This window comes from Primulina huaijiensis, chromosome 1, assembly GCF_012295235.1.
Source record: "Primulina huaijiensis isolate GDHJ02 chromosome 1, ASM1229523v2, whole genome shotgun sequence".
NCBI classification, from domain to species: Eukaryota; Viridiplantae; Streptophyta; class Magnoliopsida; order Lamiales; family Gesneriaceae; genus Primulina; species Primulina huaijiensis.
In genome coordinates, this window is record NC_133306.1 from 17,881,494 (window position 1) to 17,895,845 (window position 14,352).

Below are 14,352 nucleotides of genomic sequence, written 5' to 3' on the forward strand. Positions count from 1 at the left end.
GTCTTAGGTTGGACGGTTCGGACGACCAGGGCAGTGGCTAGAGCAGTTGAGTTTTCGGTGGTGATCCAGTGGAGGTTTTATGTGGTTCATCGTTTTATTGTTTAGAATTATGTTTCGATATGGTTGTATTAATGTTTAAGACTGCTGTTGTTTGCTCTGTTTTAATTTGGGTTGTAAGATGATTAAGTATTTGGTTTCCGCTGTTTAATTGTTGTTATTAAGTTTTAATGTTGCATGCTTAATAGTCTGTTTAGTAGTGGCTCGGGTAAGGGCGCTACAAGTTGCCTGACAAACACCTCAGTTCTTAATCGGACCCATTCATCATAAGATTTGAGATTATTCTCAGAAAATTCATTGATCTCAGTCCAGATAAGATCAATGTGAGTTTGAATCACCTTTGTGAGTCGGGGCTTTTCTGTCATCTTGCCCTTTCCCTTTTTGTCAGTAAGAGCATGAGGGATGTTCAGCCCTGAAGAGGTTGCATCAATGTTTTCTCTGATCACTACCCCCTTGGGTCTGGCAAAAGGTAGAGAAGTTGGGCCAGTGATAGTGAATAGTGGAGCTTGAACTCCAGCAGATTTCTTCTTATCACCAGATTTGGTGATAATATTTTCTTGTTGAGCAGCTGGAGGAGGTAACTGAACCTCAGTTGAAGTTTTGATTGCAACCGCCCTCAGCAGTGTATCCTTGATTGGGAGCCTCGTGCATCCCAATTTTCTTCTTCACCTTCAAAAATTTCTCAGGAGAGATGTCCAGTTTGGGCTTTGGCGGCTAGATAGAATCATACCGAAATGTGAATCTGTGCCTCTTTAAGGAAGCCTCCAGACTAGATACCCGCGCCTTCAATTTCATAGTGGCATCCTATAATAAAAATGGTGTTAAATCATGACTATTCATGGGGATAAAGGGAAGATGATGGAGTAGTGATTACCAAGTCATCCTACATCCTAGGTAGTGAAGAATGCCTCTCTGAGATTGGCGATGCCTTTCAGACTTGTCATTTTCTTTTTGATTTGCACAAAGAAAATGGTTCTCTTTTAACAAGACCTCAATAAAGTCACTTCCAAACCGAATAGAAATGAAATAAATAAAGTAAGGATTAATGGGGGAGCGACTCTGATTTACTGAGGCAAGCTCGTCCTGTAAAATGCTCACTTGAGCCCTCAAAGAAGAAATCTCGGCTAGTGACGAGGAATTCAGCAAACGGAGGCTTTCAAGCCAGAGTGCGTCAGGTTGCTTATTAGTTTTCTACGCTGGGTAAAAAAGTGAAATAAGAATGGGTACCATTTTGGCTAAGTTCATGGCCTGTCTTCCCTGTATCTTGTTCTCATCGTCACCCCTTTCATCCCTACCAAGCGGTATGAGTCTCCTATGAAGAGAGAAATGAATTGTTTTATTCCGGGATGCCTTCCTTGTTTAATGGACATGAAAGCCCAGAAGAAGGGGGTTGTTCTTGCTTGTCAAAGGAGCGGAGTAATTTTACTGTTTTTGTCTGTAGATCATCGAGCTCTGTGCTAGTTTCTATACTTCTTTTTCTCCAAAAATATTCCTGACCAGGTAGTTAGAGAGATCGGTGGCATTAGTGGGGTTAAACATACTCATGATCTTGGTATGTCGGTATTACTCTTTTGCACCAACAGGTCAATAAGCAAACCTATAGCTACGTAGTGGATCGAGTCAGAAGAAGGAGTGGAAAGTAAGAGAACGGGATCGAGTTACTACGTTCCTTATACATCTGTTATTTCTAGTAGATTTAGTGGTAAATGAGTTTGATGACCGAGTAGGTGTATCGAGAACAACTTTCTCAATCTTCAATATCTTAAAATTCACCGTTCACTGGTCCACTAAAAGCCTTTCCTCTACCACCAGCGACAACTAAGGCTTCATCCCAATCATTTTCTCTTTTTTACTTCTGGGGCTCCTTGAGTGGTGAATGTGTCTGCGTCTTTCTTCGGTGAGCGCAGTCTCTGATTATTTCTTTTTCCCTTGAGGATTTGAAGTGTAATAAGTGGGTGGTGTCAGGGCCCTTTCCTTTTACTTTACTTTAGCCTTTTAAATTCATGCAGCAGATTTCTCTTTTCTAGGATTGCAGTTTCTCCGCTTGGATCATTTAACCGAGGCAATTGCTTGACTTCGCTCTCCGTCTATTCCCTCTATCCCGTAATGAAGTTCAAGGGAGGAAGAGAGAGATGATGAAAGTAAAGTGTTCCGTGAGGGTCTTTCTCATTTCCTCAATCATCAAAGGATCAAATCTTTCATAAACCTGGGATTTTTTGGCATATGAATATAGACTCAAAGGAGAATAGTCAGCTCCTTAGGTTAGAGGTAGAGGTTATTGACGAGGGCTATAGCAAGCAGCCTACCAGACTAAGATCCGGCTAGAAAAGAGACTAGTACAGCTTACGTAATAGACCATTTCGAATAATAGACGGACTGAAGGATCGGCAGAAGGATTAGGCCTTAGGGTGATAGACCTTTAGGTATCTATTTTAAAAGACCTACTTTCTTTGACTCAACTATTGGGCCACGTATTGAAAGCAATTTCTCTCCCTTTCAAACTGTAAGCTCTATGCTTCTAAAACGAAAGAGGAAAGCACTACTTCTTAGGGACTTTCTAACCCAGAGGAGGGAAATGGTTGGCTGATCGATGGAAACTTGTAGTAAGTACTCTACGAAGCTCTAACTAATCTTGCCTATATTGTTCTTACTCTAGATCGGTTAAGTCTAGCTACTTGACGAAGAGAAGGATGACATCCCTTCTATGGAAGGGGAGACAGAGGCAGTTGTCTGGGCAACCTAGACAATCGTTCTCCTAGTAGGCTATTATCCATCGCTTTATCTAAGTTAGGAATAATTATTAACAAGTCTACGAGCTTGTGGGGCAAAAAGGCGCTTATTTGAGGTTAAGACCCAGTTGGAATCTTTGGCGCTACGTCCCCTAAGGTCACTCCGGCAGGACACCAACCACCAATCTCTTTATAATAAATAGAGGTCTACCTTTCGTTGTAACAACCTTTCGTATAGAGACCTGATCTTCTTCCCGGGCAAAGAAAGAGCTCTTTTTAGGGTTCTTGGGCAAAGTGAAAGAATAAAGAATATGATTTCTATATACCTCAGCTCTTAAACTATGTCACGTAGGGTGATAGCCAAGACAAAATATCTTCTATTTTTATGCTTAAAGCGTTTGGCTTCTGGCGAAAGTACGTCAAGGAGAGGAGTTTACTAGCGCTTTTCCCTTCCTTCGTGAATTCAATCGTCTATCTTTTCCTGCCAATCCTTATTTGACTTGCTTCTTTTAAGGATCGTAAGACTGGTTCCATTTTCCCACAGCCGAATTTCTTTCACTCTTTCAATGGCAGCTATATGTATAAACAGGTTTTTTCCTGCTTAATAGGACTCCATAATCACAAAAAAGGCTCTTGAGCCATATAATCGACTCACTAGCTAAGACTGAAGAACCAACTCTTCTTTAACAAACATACAAAGCTGAGGCACCAATTCATGTCGACCGATTGTTCAGCTTGTTTTACCGATGAACGATCATGATAACTTGCTGGAATAGTCAGTTCTTGGTCCAGTTCCCACTGTTTAATGGCCATCTGTAGTGTAATGAGAACTGAGTCCAGCTGATCATGAACTACTTTATCATTAAAGGGAGATGGACTGGTAGGATCATAGTTTTGCCTTAGCTGAACAATCATCAGACATAATTTCTTGGCACGGATTTGATCAAAGAAATATTTCTTCCTTTGCAAAGCTTGACAAATTGTAGCAGCTTTGACCATCTTCAGAACAATAGTTTCCAGGTTAAAAAATTTCTTCAAAACTGACTTCTTCCTTAGTTGCCTGACAAACACCTCAGTTTTGAATCGGGCCCATTCATCATAAGATTTCATCTTATTCTCAAAAAATTTATGGATCTCGGTCCAAAAAAAAAATCAATGTGAGTTTGAATCACATTTGTGGGTAGGGCTCTTCTGTCATCTTGCCCTTTCCCTTTTTGTCAGTAAGAGCATGAGGGATGTTCAGCCCTGAAGAGGTTGCATCAATGTTTTCTCTGATCACTACCCCCTTGGGTCTGGCAAAAGGTAGAGACGTTGGCCAATGATAGTGAATAGTGGAGCTTGAACTCCAGCAGATTTCTTCTTATCACCAGATTTGATGATAGTCTTTTCTTGTTGAGCAGCTGGAGGAGGTAACTGAACCTCAGTTGAAGTTTTGATTGCAACTGCCCTCAGCGGTGTAACCTTGATTGGCTCTTCAGCTGCAGATTGTTTCAGTCTATCAGTTGGGATTGAGCTACTGGTTTGGTCTTCAGAGTCCGGGGCTTTTTGGATATCTTTGGAGAAGGAGTCTTCTCAGATTCAGTCTCACTGACAATCAGTTTACGCTTGATTGTCTTCCTCTTAGTTGGCTTTTTGGCTTTCTGAACTGATTTGGGAGCCTCCTACATCCCAATTTCCTTCTGCACCTTCAAAAATTGCTCAGGAGAGATGTACAGTTTGGGCTTTGATGACTGGACATTCTTGGCATTGAAGACTTTAAACTTTGATGATCTTTCAGAATCATCACCCACCAATCCCTTGATTTTCAGTAGGTAGCTGAGCTGAACATCATTTCCCTTTGATTGCTTTGACGACTGAAACATATTTTTAGGATATTGAAGATGATGCTTCTCTAGTTCAGTCTTTTCTCAGCCATTATAGCAGTCATAGCCTGAAATTTTTCCAGCGTAAGAGAAGCAAATGACCCTGCCTTGGCCAATAGTCCTTTGGCCACTATATCAGCCAGCAACTGCACCTCCGGCTTCAGTTCCTCTTTTGGATCGGAAACTTTGATTTTCCGTCCGTCTACAGATAGGAGTGTTTGCATCTCCTCAATGTCTGAAGCTCTAACTTCAGAAATATTAGCTGGCCCATCAGTAAGCAGCTGAAATAGATTTCTAAAAGATTCTTCATCAGCAATCAACAACTGGTTGTTGACAGTGGAGGTGATATTGCCATCGGCAGAGATAAAACCATTGGTGTATAAGTCTTGAATCTCTTTGGGATAAATCTCTTGGGAATATAATTTCAAGAATGTCTTGAGTCCAGCAGCTTCTAGTTTGTTGATGATGTTCTTCACTGCTTCATCAGGAACTGACAAAACTGAGGCAAAATTGATTTCCATTGCGTTCATGATATTAGCCGGAATTTGGTTTGCCATTTCTGATTAGTTTGATATTCTGCGAAAAAGGAGTTTGAGTTTGTATTTGCTCTGTAAATCGAAGTAAGCATAAAGAAAACTGAAATGAAGCGGGGTGTAGTACATATGTGTGTGACGGTTCAAATTTTGGACATGTGTCAGTCCATGATAATTTGAATAAAACGTGTGTACGTGTGATAAAAAAGTGAGTGGAATATAAATGGATTACGTGGGTCCACATTTCAAAATGCTATTAATTGAATGACAACAATTAAATGCGTACACAATCAGTCACATAACTTATTATGGAATATTTAACGATTAATAAGTTAACTTACTGGAGAAGATCAGTTGGGTCAGCAACTGAGTGATCAGTTGAAAGCTGATTCAGTTCAGTTGAAGCCTAATTGACTATTGTCTTCTCAGTTAACCATTTATATCAAATATCCCCCCTCAATAAATGCATATAAATAAAAGAAAGGGTAGGAAAAACTCGGTCTGGATAATTCAAAAGCTTTCAGTTGACAAGTCTCTTCGTCTTATTCTATTTTTCAATATCAGCCTGACTATAAATAAGAGCAAAGACATTAGATGATAACAAATAAGCACACATGGCTAGTTCAAGTAGTTCCAACATCCCTGTTTCTGTATCAACACTCCGTCGTTTAGAGAGTTTGAAGGAAACCATTGAAGAATATGTCTGGTTAAAAGTCATGTCCTCTTGAATCAAGGTTCAACAACTCCAGATCGTTTATCTTAATGGAATGGTTCCTACTAACAGACAGAGGACTGTTGCAAAAAAGTACGTGCGGATTTTTTAAGTCAGCCATGTTTCAGAGCTTGCCACTGATCAAGTTCTGTTTCACGTGATGCTGAGGAAGGAGTGGAATATGCTCGAGAAGATCTCCTCTTCAGAAGCTTTTAGAAGACTGAATTGCCATGATATGTATAACTGGATATCCCTCTGGCAAGATGTCGTTGAGAGGGAAATGAATCGTGTAACTTGGTTTCGATTTTATTCAAGATAATTGTTATTTACGATTCATTGTTGTCTCTTTTCTTATCTGCAAAGCTAATTGGCATCAGTTGACAAACAATTCACTAAGTGAATGGATAATAACTGATAAATGACTAACTGACTAAAAATGAACAGCAACTGACATAACAACAATAAAACTGATATAATTAAGACAAGCCAATTAAACCAAGTATATTGCGAAAGTGAGAAAACTTAGTCTCTGGTAACGGTTTGGTGAAAATGCCAGCAGCTTGTTGTCCAGTTGGTACATATTCCAGTCTGACTGCTTTCTTTAGAGCATGATCTCTGATGAAATAATGTCTGACATCATTGTGCTTGGTCCTTGAGTGAAGAACTTGATTGTATGTGATCGCAATTGTGCTTGTATTATCACAAAATATGGGAGACTCTTTTGCATCGACTCCATAATCTTTCAGTTGTTGCTGAATCTAGAGCAGTTGGGCACAGCAGCTTCCAGCAGCAAGATATTCTGCTTCAGTTGTGAAAATAGCTATGGATGTTTGCTTCTTGCTGAACCATGAGATCAGTCTGTCTCCTAGAAACTGACATGATCCACTGGTGCTTTTACGATCTAGCTTACATCCTGCATAATCTGCATCCGAGTATCCAACTAAATTGAAAGAAGAGTCCTTAGCATACCATAAGCCCACATTTTGTGTGCTTTTAAGATATTTTAGAATGCGTTTGACAGCAGTAAAATGCGATTGCTTAGGATCTGCCTGAAATCTAGCACACATACAAACAACAAATACTATATCAGGACGACTAGTGATAAACATAAAAATTATACATTAAATAAATGTTTTATAATATAAATTTATAGTTTTTGTTTTATTAAATGTTTAAATATTATATGTTTTATAATAAATTGTATAAAAAATAAGTTGTTGTGTAATTATAAGTTTTTACTATTTTTACAGGTTCGATAAAACAAGAATAAACTTGGCGTTGCAAATGAGATTAAGATGATTCTTGGACCTGTAGAAAATTGATGATAATATCTACAATATTGGTGACAAGCATGAGATAAAAATCTTCTCACAATTGGGATCAAATTAAGCAACAAACAAAGTTACCAAAGGAGTGACAGTTTTACCATGCTCTAGTATTTTGACCATATCTCTCAAACTACTTGGTCAAATGGTTAAAATAAAATACCACAATTCAAACAACTCAATTATCCACATGTTTTATTTTATGTGGAGAAGCAAAATTGGATGGGAAGATTTTCAAAAGTGATGTGTATTAAAATATAATTTCTTGGAACACCAATGAAGACTTATGTGTAAAAAATAATATTTTATTTGTGGTTGTCTCCCCAAATTTGGCTATAAATAGGGGTGCATTGTAATGAATTGAGATATCCCTCATTCTATGAACAAATCTTTGAGTTCATAATATTTCTCTCTTTATTTTTCCTTTATTTCATCATTTAAAAATAATTAGCATGTTAATTTCATATTCAAAGTTTTATACTTTGAATAATGAGTAGCTAACTTCCCAAGGTTGAGATGAAAAGGTGAAGCTCTTGGTATGATAATAAGGTTATTAAAAGGTAATAATCTATGTTTTATATTATTTAATCATTATTTATTGTTTATGTTATATTTATTTCTTTAAGCATTTTTATACCCTACTTATAAGTGGGAGTTTTGATTTATTGTTGCTATATGTTACACTAAATTCTTGGTACCATTTAAATGTTTGTTTGGTTTTACCAACCATTTAAAGTGGATGCCTTGATTTATTATATATCAATATATCATATTATTAATTTCTTGGTACCATTTAAATGTTAGTTTGGTTTTACCAACCATTTAAAGTGGGAACCTTGATTTAGTGTTTACAAATATATATAGCACAATAAATACTTGACAACATTTATAAGTTTTGGTATATATTTTATACTTATAAGAAAATAGTATATAACATAATATAAATATGATTATTTAATATATTGGAACCATTTTATTAAGTGGATTTCAATAATGTTCATTAATGTTAACTTTATTAAAATATCAAGAGTGGATCCTCTAATCTCAACTACTTAAATTAAAATTTGAACAATTAAAAATTACCAATTAAAGATTCAAACAATTAAAAGAAAAACAAAAACAAAAACAAAAAGACATTGTAGTGGACTTGTAATTACCGTAGCTTCCCTGTGGATACGATATCGGATTCACCGAATTATACTAATTGCGGACAACCTGCTATTGGGAGTGCAACAATCAAAGTCACAACAAGTTTTTGGCGCCGTTGCCGGGGAAGTATAATTTAATTTCAAGTCTATTTAATTTTCTTTCTTTGAATTTTTTATTGTTTTTGTGTGTTTTTCTTCTTTTTCTTTTGCATTTGCATGAGCATTACTTGGTCACGTACACTTAGTGGTCGACTCATTCGAAATAACCCTTTATTTTTACAAAATATGGCGGAAGAACCCATCTAGGAAAATGAAGATGAAATTCAATCTCAACATGATCATGATAGGCGAAGAAAACTTAGAGATCACATGAATCCTACACGTACTAGTGCACCTTCATGTCTAGTTTTTCCCCCTGATGCATCTCATTTCAATTTTAAGCCTGGTATTATCCAACTTTTACCCAACTTTCATGGCTTAGATTCTGAAAATCCATACATGCATTTACGAGAATTTGAAGAAGTGTGCAACACATATAATGATCTAACTTGTAGCATGAACATCATTCGACTTAAGCTTTTTCCTTTTTCATTAAAAGATAAAGCTAAAACTTAGCTACAAAATCTTAGATCTGGATCCATTCGAACTTGGGATGAATTGCAAAAACAATTTTTGAAAAAGTTTTTCCATCTCATAGAACAAATTCTTTCAAAAGACAAATCATCACTTTCACTCAAAGACAAGGAGAAACTTTTTATCAGTGTTGGGATAGATGTAAAGAATTGCTTAATCTTTGTCCACATCATGGTTTTGAAATTTGGAGAGTTGTTTCTCAATTTTATGAAGGCTTAACACCTAAAGATAGGCAAATTGTTAAATTTATGTGTAATGGAACATTTGAAGATAAAGATCCAAACGAGGCAATTGAGTATCTCGATTCATTAGCTGAAAATGCTCAAAATTGGGACACTATAGGTACAATCGAACAATCAAACAAGATTCAATCTCCCACATCTGGTGGAGGTATGTATACCCTCAAAGATGAACATGATCTGCAAGCTGGATTTACCTCTTTGGCAAGAAAAGTTGAAGCACTTGAATTGAAAAAGAATGGTCAATTAAAATCTGTTCAAGAAATTGCGTGTCACATTTGTGACCCAAGTTATCATTTTACAAAAGATTGTCCCGCTTTGCCCTCTTTTAAANAGGATCAGAGAAAGAATTTGAGGCAAAATATGAGAACAAAGATGAACCACCCATATTGGAGTTAAAACCTTTGCCAGAAGAATTGAAGTATGCATTTCTTGGAGAAGATGAAACATATCCGGTGGTAATTTCTTCCAAACTAGCAAGTGATCAAGAAGGTAAATTAGTTGATATGCTTAAAAGACATAAAAATACAATTGGTTGGACATTAAAAGATCTCAAGGGCATTAATCCACTAATTTGCACTCACAAAATTCATTTAGAAGAAAATGCTAAAACATCTCAACAACCACAAAGGAGATTAAATCCGCACATGAAAGATGTTGTGAAAACTGAAGTTCTCAAACTACTTGATGTTGGAATTATCTATCCTATTTCTGATAGTAAGTGGGTAAGTCTAACACAAGTAGTTTCAAAAAAAATCTGGCATCACAATGATAAAAAATGAAAAAGGTGAATTGTTAACAAATCGAGTCCCATCTAGTTAGTGTATGTGTATTGATTACAGAAAATTAAATGATGCCACTAGAAAAGATCATTTTACATTACCATTTTTAGATCAAATTTTAGAAAAAGTGGCAGGTCATCCCTACTACTGTTTTCTTGATGGATATTCAGATTATTATCAAATTCTCTTTGCACTTGAAGATCAAGAAAAAACTACATTCACATGTCTTTTGGGAACATTTGCATTCAAAAGGATGCCATTTGATTTATGCAATGCCCCAGCAACATTTCAAAGATGTATGCTAAGCATTTTTAGCGACATGGTTGAGAATTGTTTGGAGATTTTCATGGATGATTTAACTATTTTTGGGAGTACATTTGATAATTGTCTTGAAAATTTAGAAAAAGTTTTAAAAAGATGTGAGTAAAAAGGTCTTATTTTAAATTGAAAAAAATGTCATTACATGATTAATTCTGGGATTGTTTTGGGACATATTGTGTCATCTAACGGAATTGAAGTTGATAAAGCAAAAGTTGATGTCATTGCCAATTTACCCCCTCCAAAAATCATTAAAGAAATTCGTTCATTTTTTGGACATGCTGGATTTTATTGGAGGTTTATAAAGGATTTTAGTTTAATCTCTAAACCCATTTGTAACCTCTTAACAAAAGACACTGTATTTGAGTGGACTCAAGAATGCCAAAATGTTTTTGATAAAATCATTCGACATTTAACATCAGCTCCTATCATGCAACCTCCTGATTGGTCTTTACCATTTGAAATCATGTGCGACGTGAGTGATTATACAGTCGGTGCAGTATTGGGTCAAAGAAGAAACGGTAAGCCTTATGTGATATATTATGCAAGTAGAACTTTAAACAATGCTCAAATGAATTATTCCACAACTGAAAAAGAACTACTTGCTGTAATATTTGCTTTAGAGAAATTTTGTTCTTATTTGATTGGATCAACGACTATTGTGTTTATTGATCATTCTGCTATTAGATATTTGTTGACCAAACAGGATGCAAAGCAACGACTGATACGATGGATTTTGTTGCTCCAAGAGTTTGACATTGTGATCAAAGATAAAAAATGAACCGAGAATGTTGTAGCCGATCATTTATCGAGACTAGTAACAGGATCATCTTGTGAAATGACACCAATTAACGATAATTTTCCTGATGAACATCTATTTTCAGTTACTACTACACCTTGGTTTGCTAACATAGTAAATTTTCTTGTGACAGGAAAAATGCCACCGCAATGGAGTTCTCAAGATAAAAGAAAATTTTTGAATGAGGTAAAAAACTTTTATTGGGATGATCCGTATCTGTTCAAGTATTGTCCGGATCAAATTTTTCGACGTTGCATACCCGACAATGAGGTAAGTAGTGTCATTAAATTTTGTCATTCAGAAGCATGCGGAGGACATTTTTCTTCAAAGAAAACAGCTGCAAAAATCTTGCAGTGTGGATTTTATTGGCCCACTTTGTTTAAAGACACCCACGAAATCTGCAAGATCTGTGAAAATTGTCAAAAATTGGGTGCGATTTCAAAAAGAAACATGATGCCTTTGAATCCTATTATTGAAATTGAAATCTTTGATTGTTGGGGAATAGATTTTATGGGACCTTTTCCACCGTCGTTTGGATACTTGTATATTTTAGTTGCAGTTGATTATGTTTCCAAATGGATAGAGGCAATTCCATGTCGAACAAATGATCATAAAATCGTCATCAAATTTTTAAAAGAAAATATTTTTAGTAGATTTGGAATTCCTCGAGCCATGATAAGTGATGGGGGAACTCACTTTGTTAATAAACCATTTGCTTCATTAATGAAAAAATATGGTATTACTCACAAAGTAACTACTCCTTATCATCCTCAAACAAATGGACAAGTTGAATTAGCTAATAGGGAGATAAAGCAAATTTTGGAAAAAACTGTTAACTCAAATAGAAAAGATTGGTCTCTGCGACTTAATGATGCACTTTGGGCATATCGAACAGCTTTTAAAACATCATTGAATATGTCTCCCTATAGGTTGGTTTATGGAAAACATTGTCATTTGCCTGTGGAATTGGAACATAAAGCTTATTGGGCGATCAAAACTTTAAATTCAAGCATGGATGATGCCAACAAATTGCGTAAATTGCAACTTAATGAACTTGATGAACTCAGAAATGACGCGTATGAGAATTCAAGGATTTATAAAGCAAAAATCAAATCATTTCATGATAAAACAATTCTTAGAAAATCTTTTGAGATTGGTAAAAAAGTTTTGCTTTATAATTCTCGACTTCACATATTCCCAGGAAAATTACGATCAAGATGGACAGGCCCATATGTTGTAAAGCATGTGTATACTTATGGAGCTGTGGATATTGAAAATCCTAAAAATGGTGATGTTTTTAAAGTAAATGGACAAAGGCTTAAACCATTTTTAGAAAATGAAATTTTTCAAGAAGAGTTTATTTCCCTTTCCGATCCTTGATTTTTTTTGTGTTGCATTTAATTTTGTTTGTTTTTATTTCAGGTTTCCTTAATCTTTTTATTTTCCCGGTTAAATGGCGGATAACGGTACTCCGTGACTCTCATAGTCTGTTTAATCAGTTTCCCATAATTGCTGATAAAAAAAAAAAAAAAAATCATTTCTTTTCTTTTCAAAATGGATGAAATTCTCTCAAAAATTTGTAAATATTTTCCCTCTGTTTCTGAAAATGTTCTAAGAAAAATTTATGCAGGAAGGTGTGAAAGATTGAGATTGCTAATGCAAAAAGGAATTCCAGAAGATATTCGTCTTGTAATAGAAGCTAAGGTCCGATTAGGAGGAGAAGTTCCACAATCATTGCTCATTCGGTATTTGCCTGGATTAGGAAAAAGCACTTATGCGAAAAAACGAAGGGCCAAAAGTTTAGGGGTTTGTCATAAGTGTGCAAGATGGACTTGTGACAAACGATGCAGATCTTTGGGATGTGTTTCCAATAACAGAGAAGATAAAATTGGTTTCATTAAGAATGGGCTGAGTAAGGAGTCTTTAGATAACATCTTATTGACTCTTGAGACGCATTCTAGTGGACATGTGCATATTGAACTTCTCCGTTTATGGAAACAATTCCAAGATGAGCGTCATAGTCTTGGGAATCCGACTAAAAAAGACCCTGTTTGCCAATTTATAAGAAAATTGGATGGGAAGCATATCCTCGACTCATAGAAGGCGTTGAAGCCGTTTCTGGACGTAAAACCAGAGGAAAATTGTGAGCCACAATCACACTACTGTTTACATGCATGTGTGTCATTATTGTTTTTACTGTTTATTCTGTTTACAACTGTGACCCATAGTTTTGTCCTGATAACATATTACCCCTATAAAATCTCTCATCTTTCTCTCTATTTTCGCAGAAAAAAAAAGAAGAAAGTAAAAAAACATGGCTGGAACCTCTGCACAATCATTGAAAAATATTTGTGTATTTTGTGGGTCGAGTCCTGGAAAAAATGAAGTGTTTGTAGAAGCAGCGAATAATCTTGGAAAGATATTGGCTGAGAGAAAAATTCACTTGGTATATGGGGGAGGTAATATTGGGTTAATGGGATCTGTTTCAACATCTGCTCATCTTGGAGGTAGTCAGGTTTTGGGTATTATTCCTACAGCTTTAGCTGAAGGAAATATTACAGGTGTTACGATTGGGGAGGAATTAAAAGTTTCTTCTATGTATGAAAGAATCACCAAAATGATTGAAAATTCTGATGCTTTTATCGCATTACCAGGTGGTTTTGGTACATTAGAAGAAATTTTTCACACTGTTTCTTGGGCACAACTTAATATCCATAATAAACCTGTGGGCTTGTTGAATATCAATAATTATTATGACAGTTTGTTGACATTTCTTGATAAAGCTGTGGAACAGAATTTCATTTCAGAAAATTCACGAAGGATGCTCATCTCTGCTTCGACTGCCGACCAATTAATTGATGATTTGGAAGCTTTTGTTCATAAACCTGATCCGATGATAGCAAAGATCAATTGATCGCAATCAAGCAGTAAGAAAAGAAAATTGGATCATTGATTCAAAAGTCGTGGATTGTTTTGCGTTTGTTTCAGTTTGTTATCTTCAATAAAATTCAAGGTGATATCTCTTTCATTATGTACTCTTTATTAATAGTTATTTTGACATTAAGGACAAAGTCATATTCTGTTTGGGGGGAAAACAAATTTATAAAAAAAATAATAAAAAAATTTCAAAATTTTTTTAAAAAAAATATATATTTAAAAAAATATATTATTTTAAAATAAAACCATGTTTATTGTTTGTATCTTAGTAATTTTTG

General features: G+C 35.6%; 1 pseudogene; it reads left to right on the forward strand.

Annotated features, from left to right (window-relative positions):
* The first annotated feature begins 5,795 nt into the window (after window positions 1-5,795).
* Window positions 5,796-14,051, forward strand: LOC140971882 (uncharacterized; annotated as a pseudogene).
* Window positions 14,052-14,352: the final 301 nt, after the last annotated feature.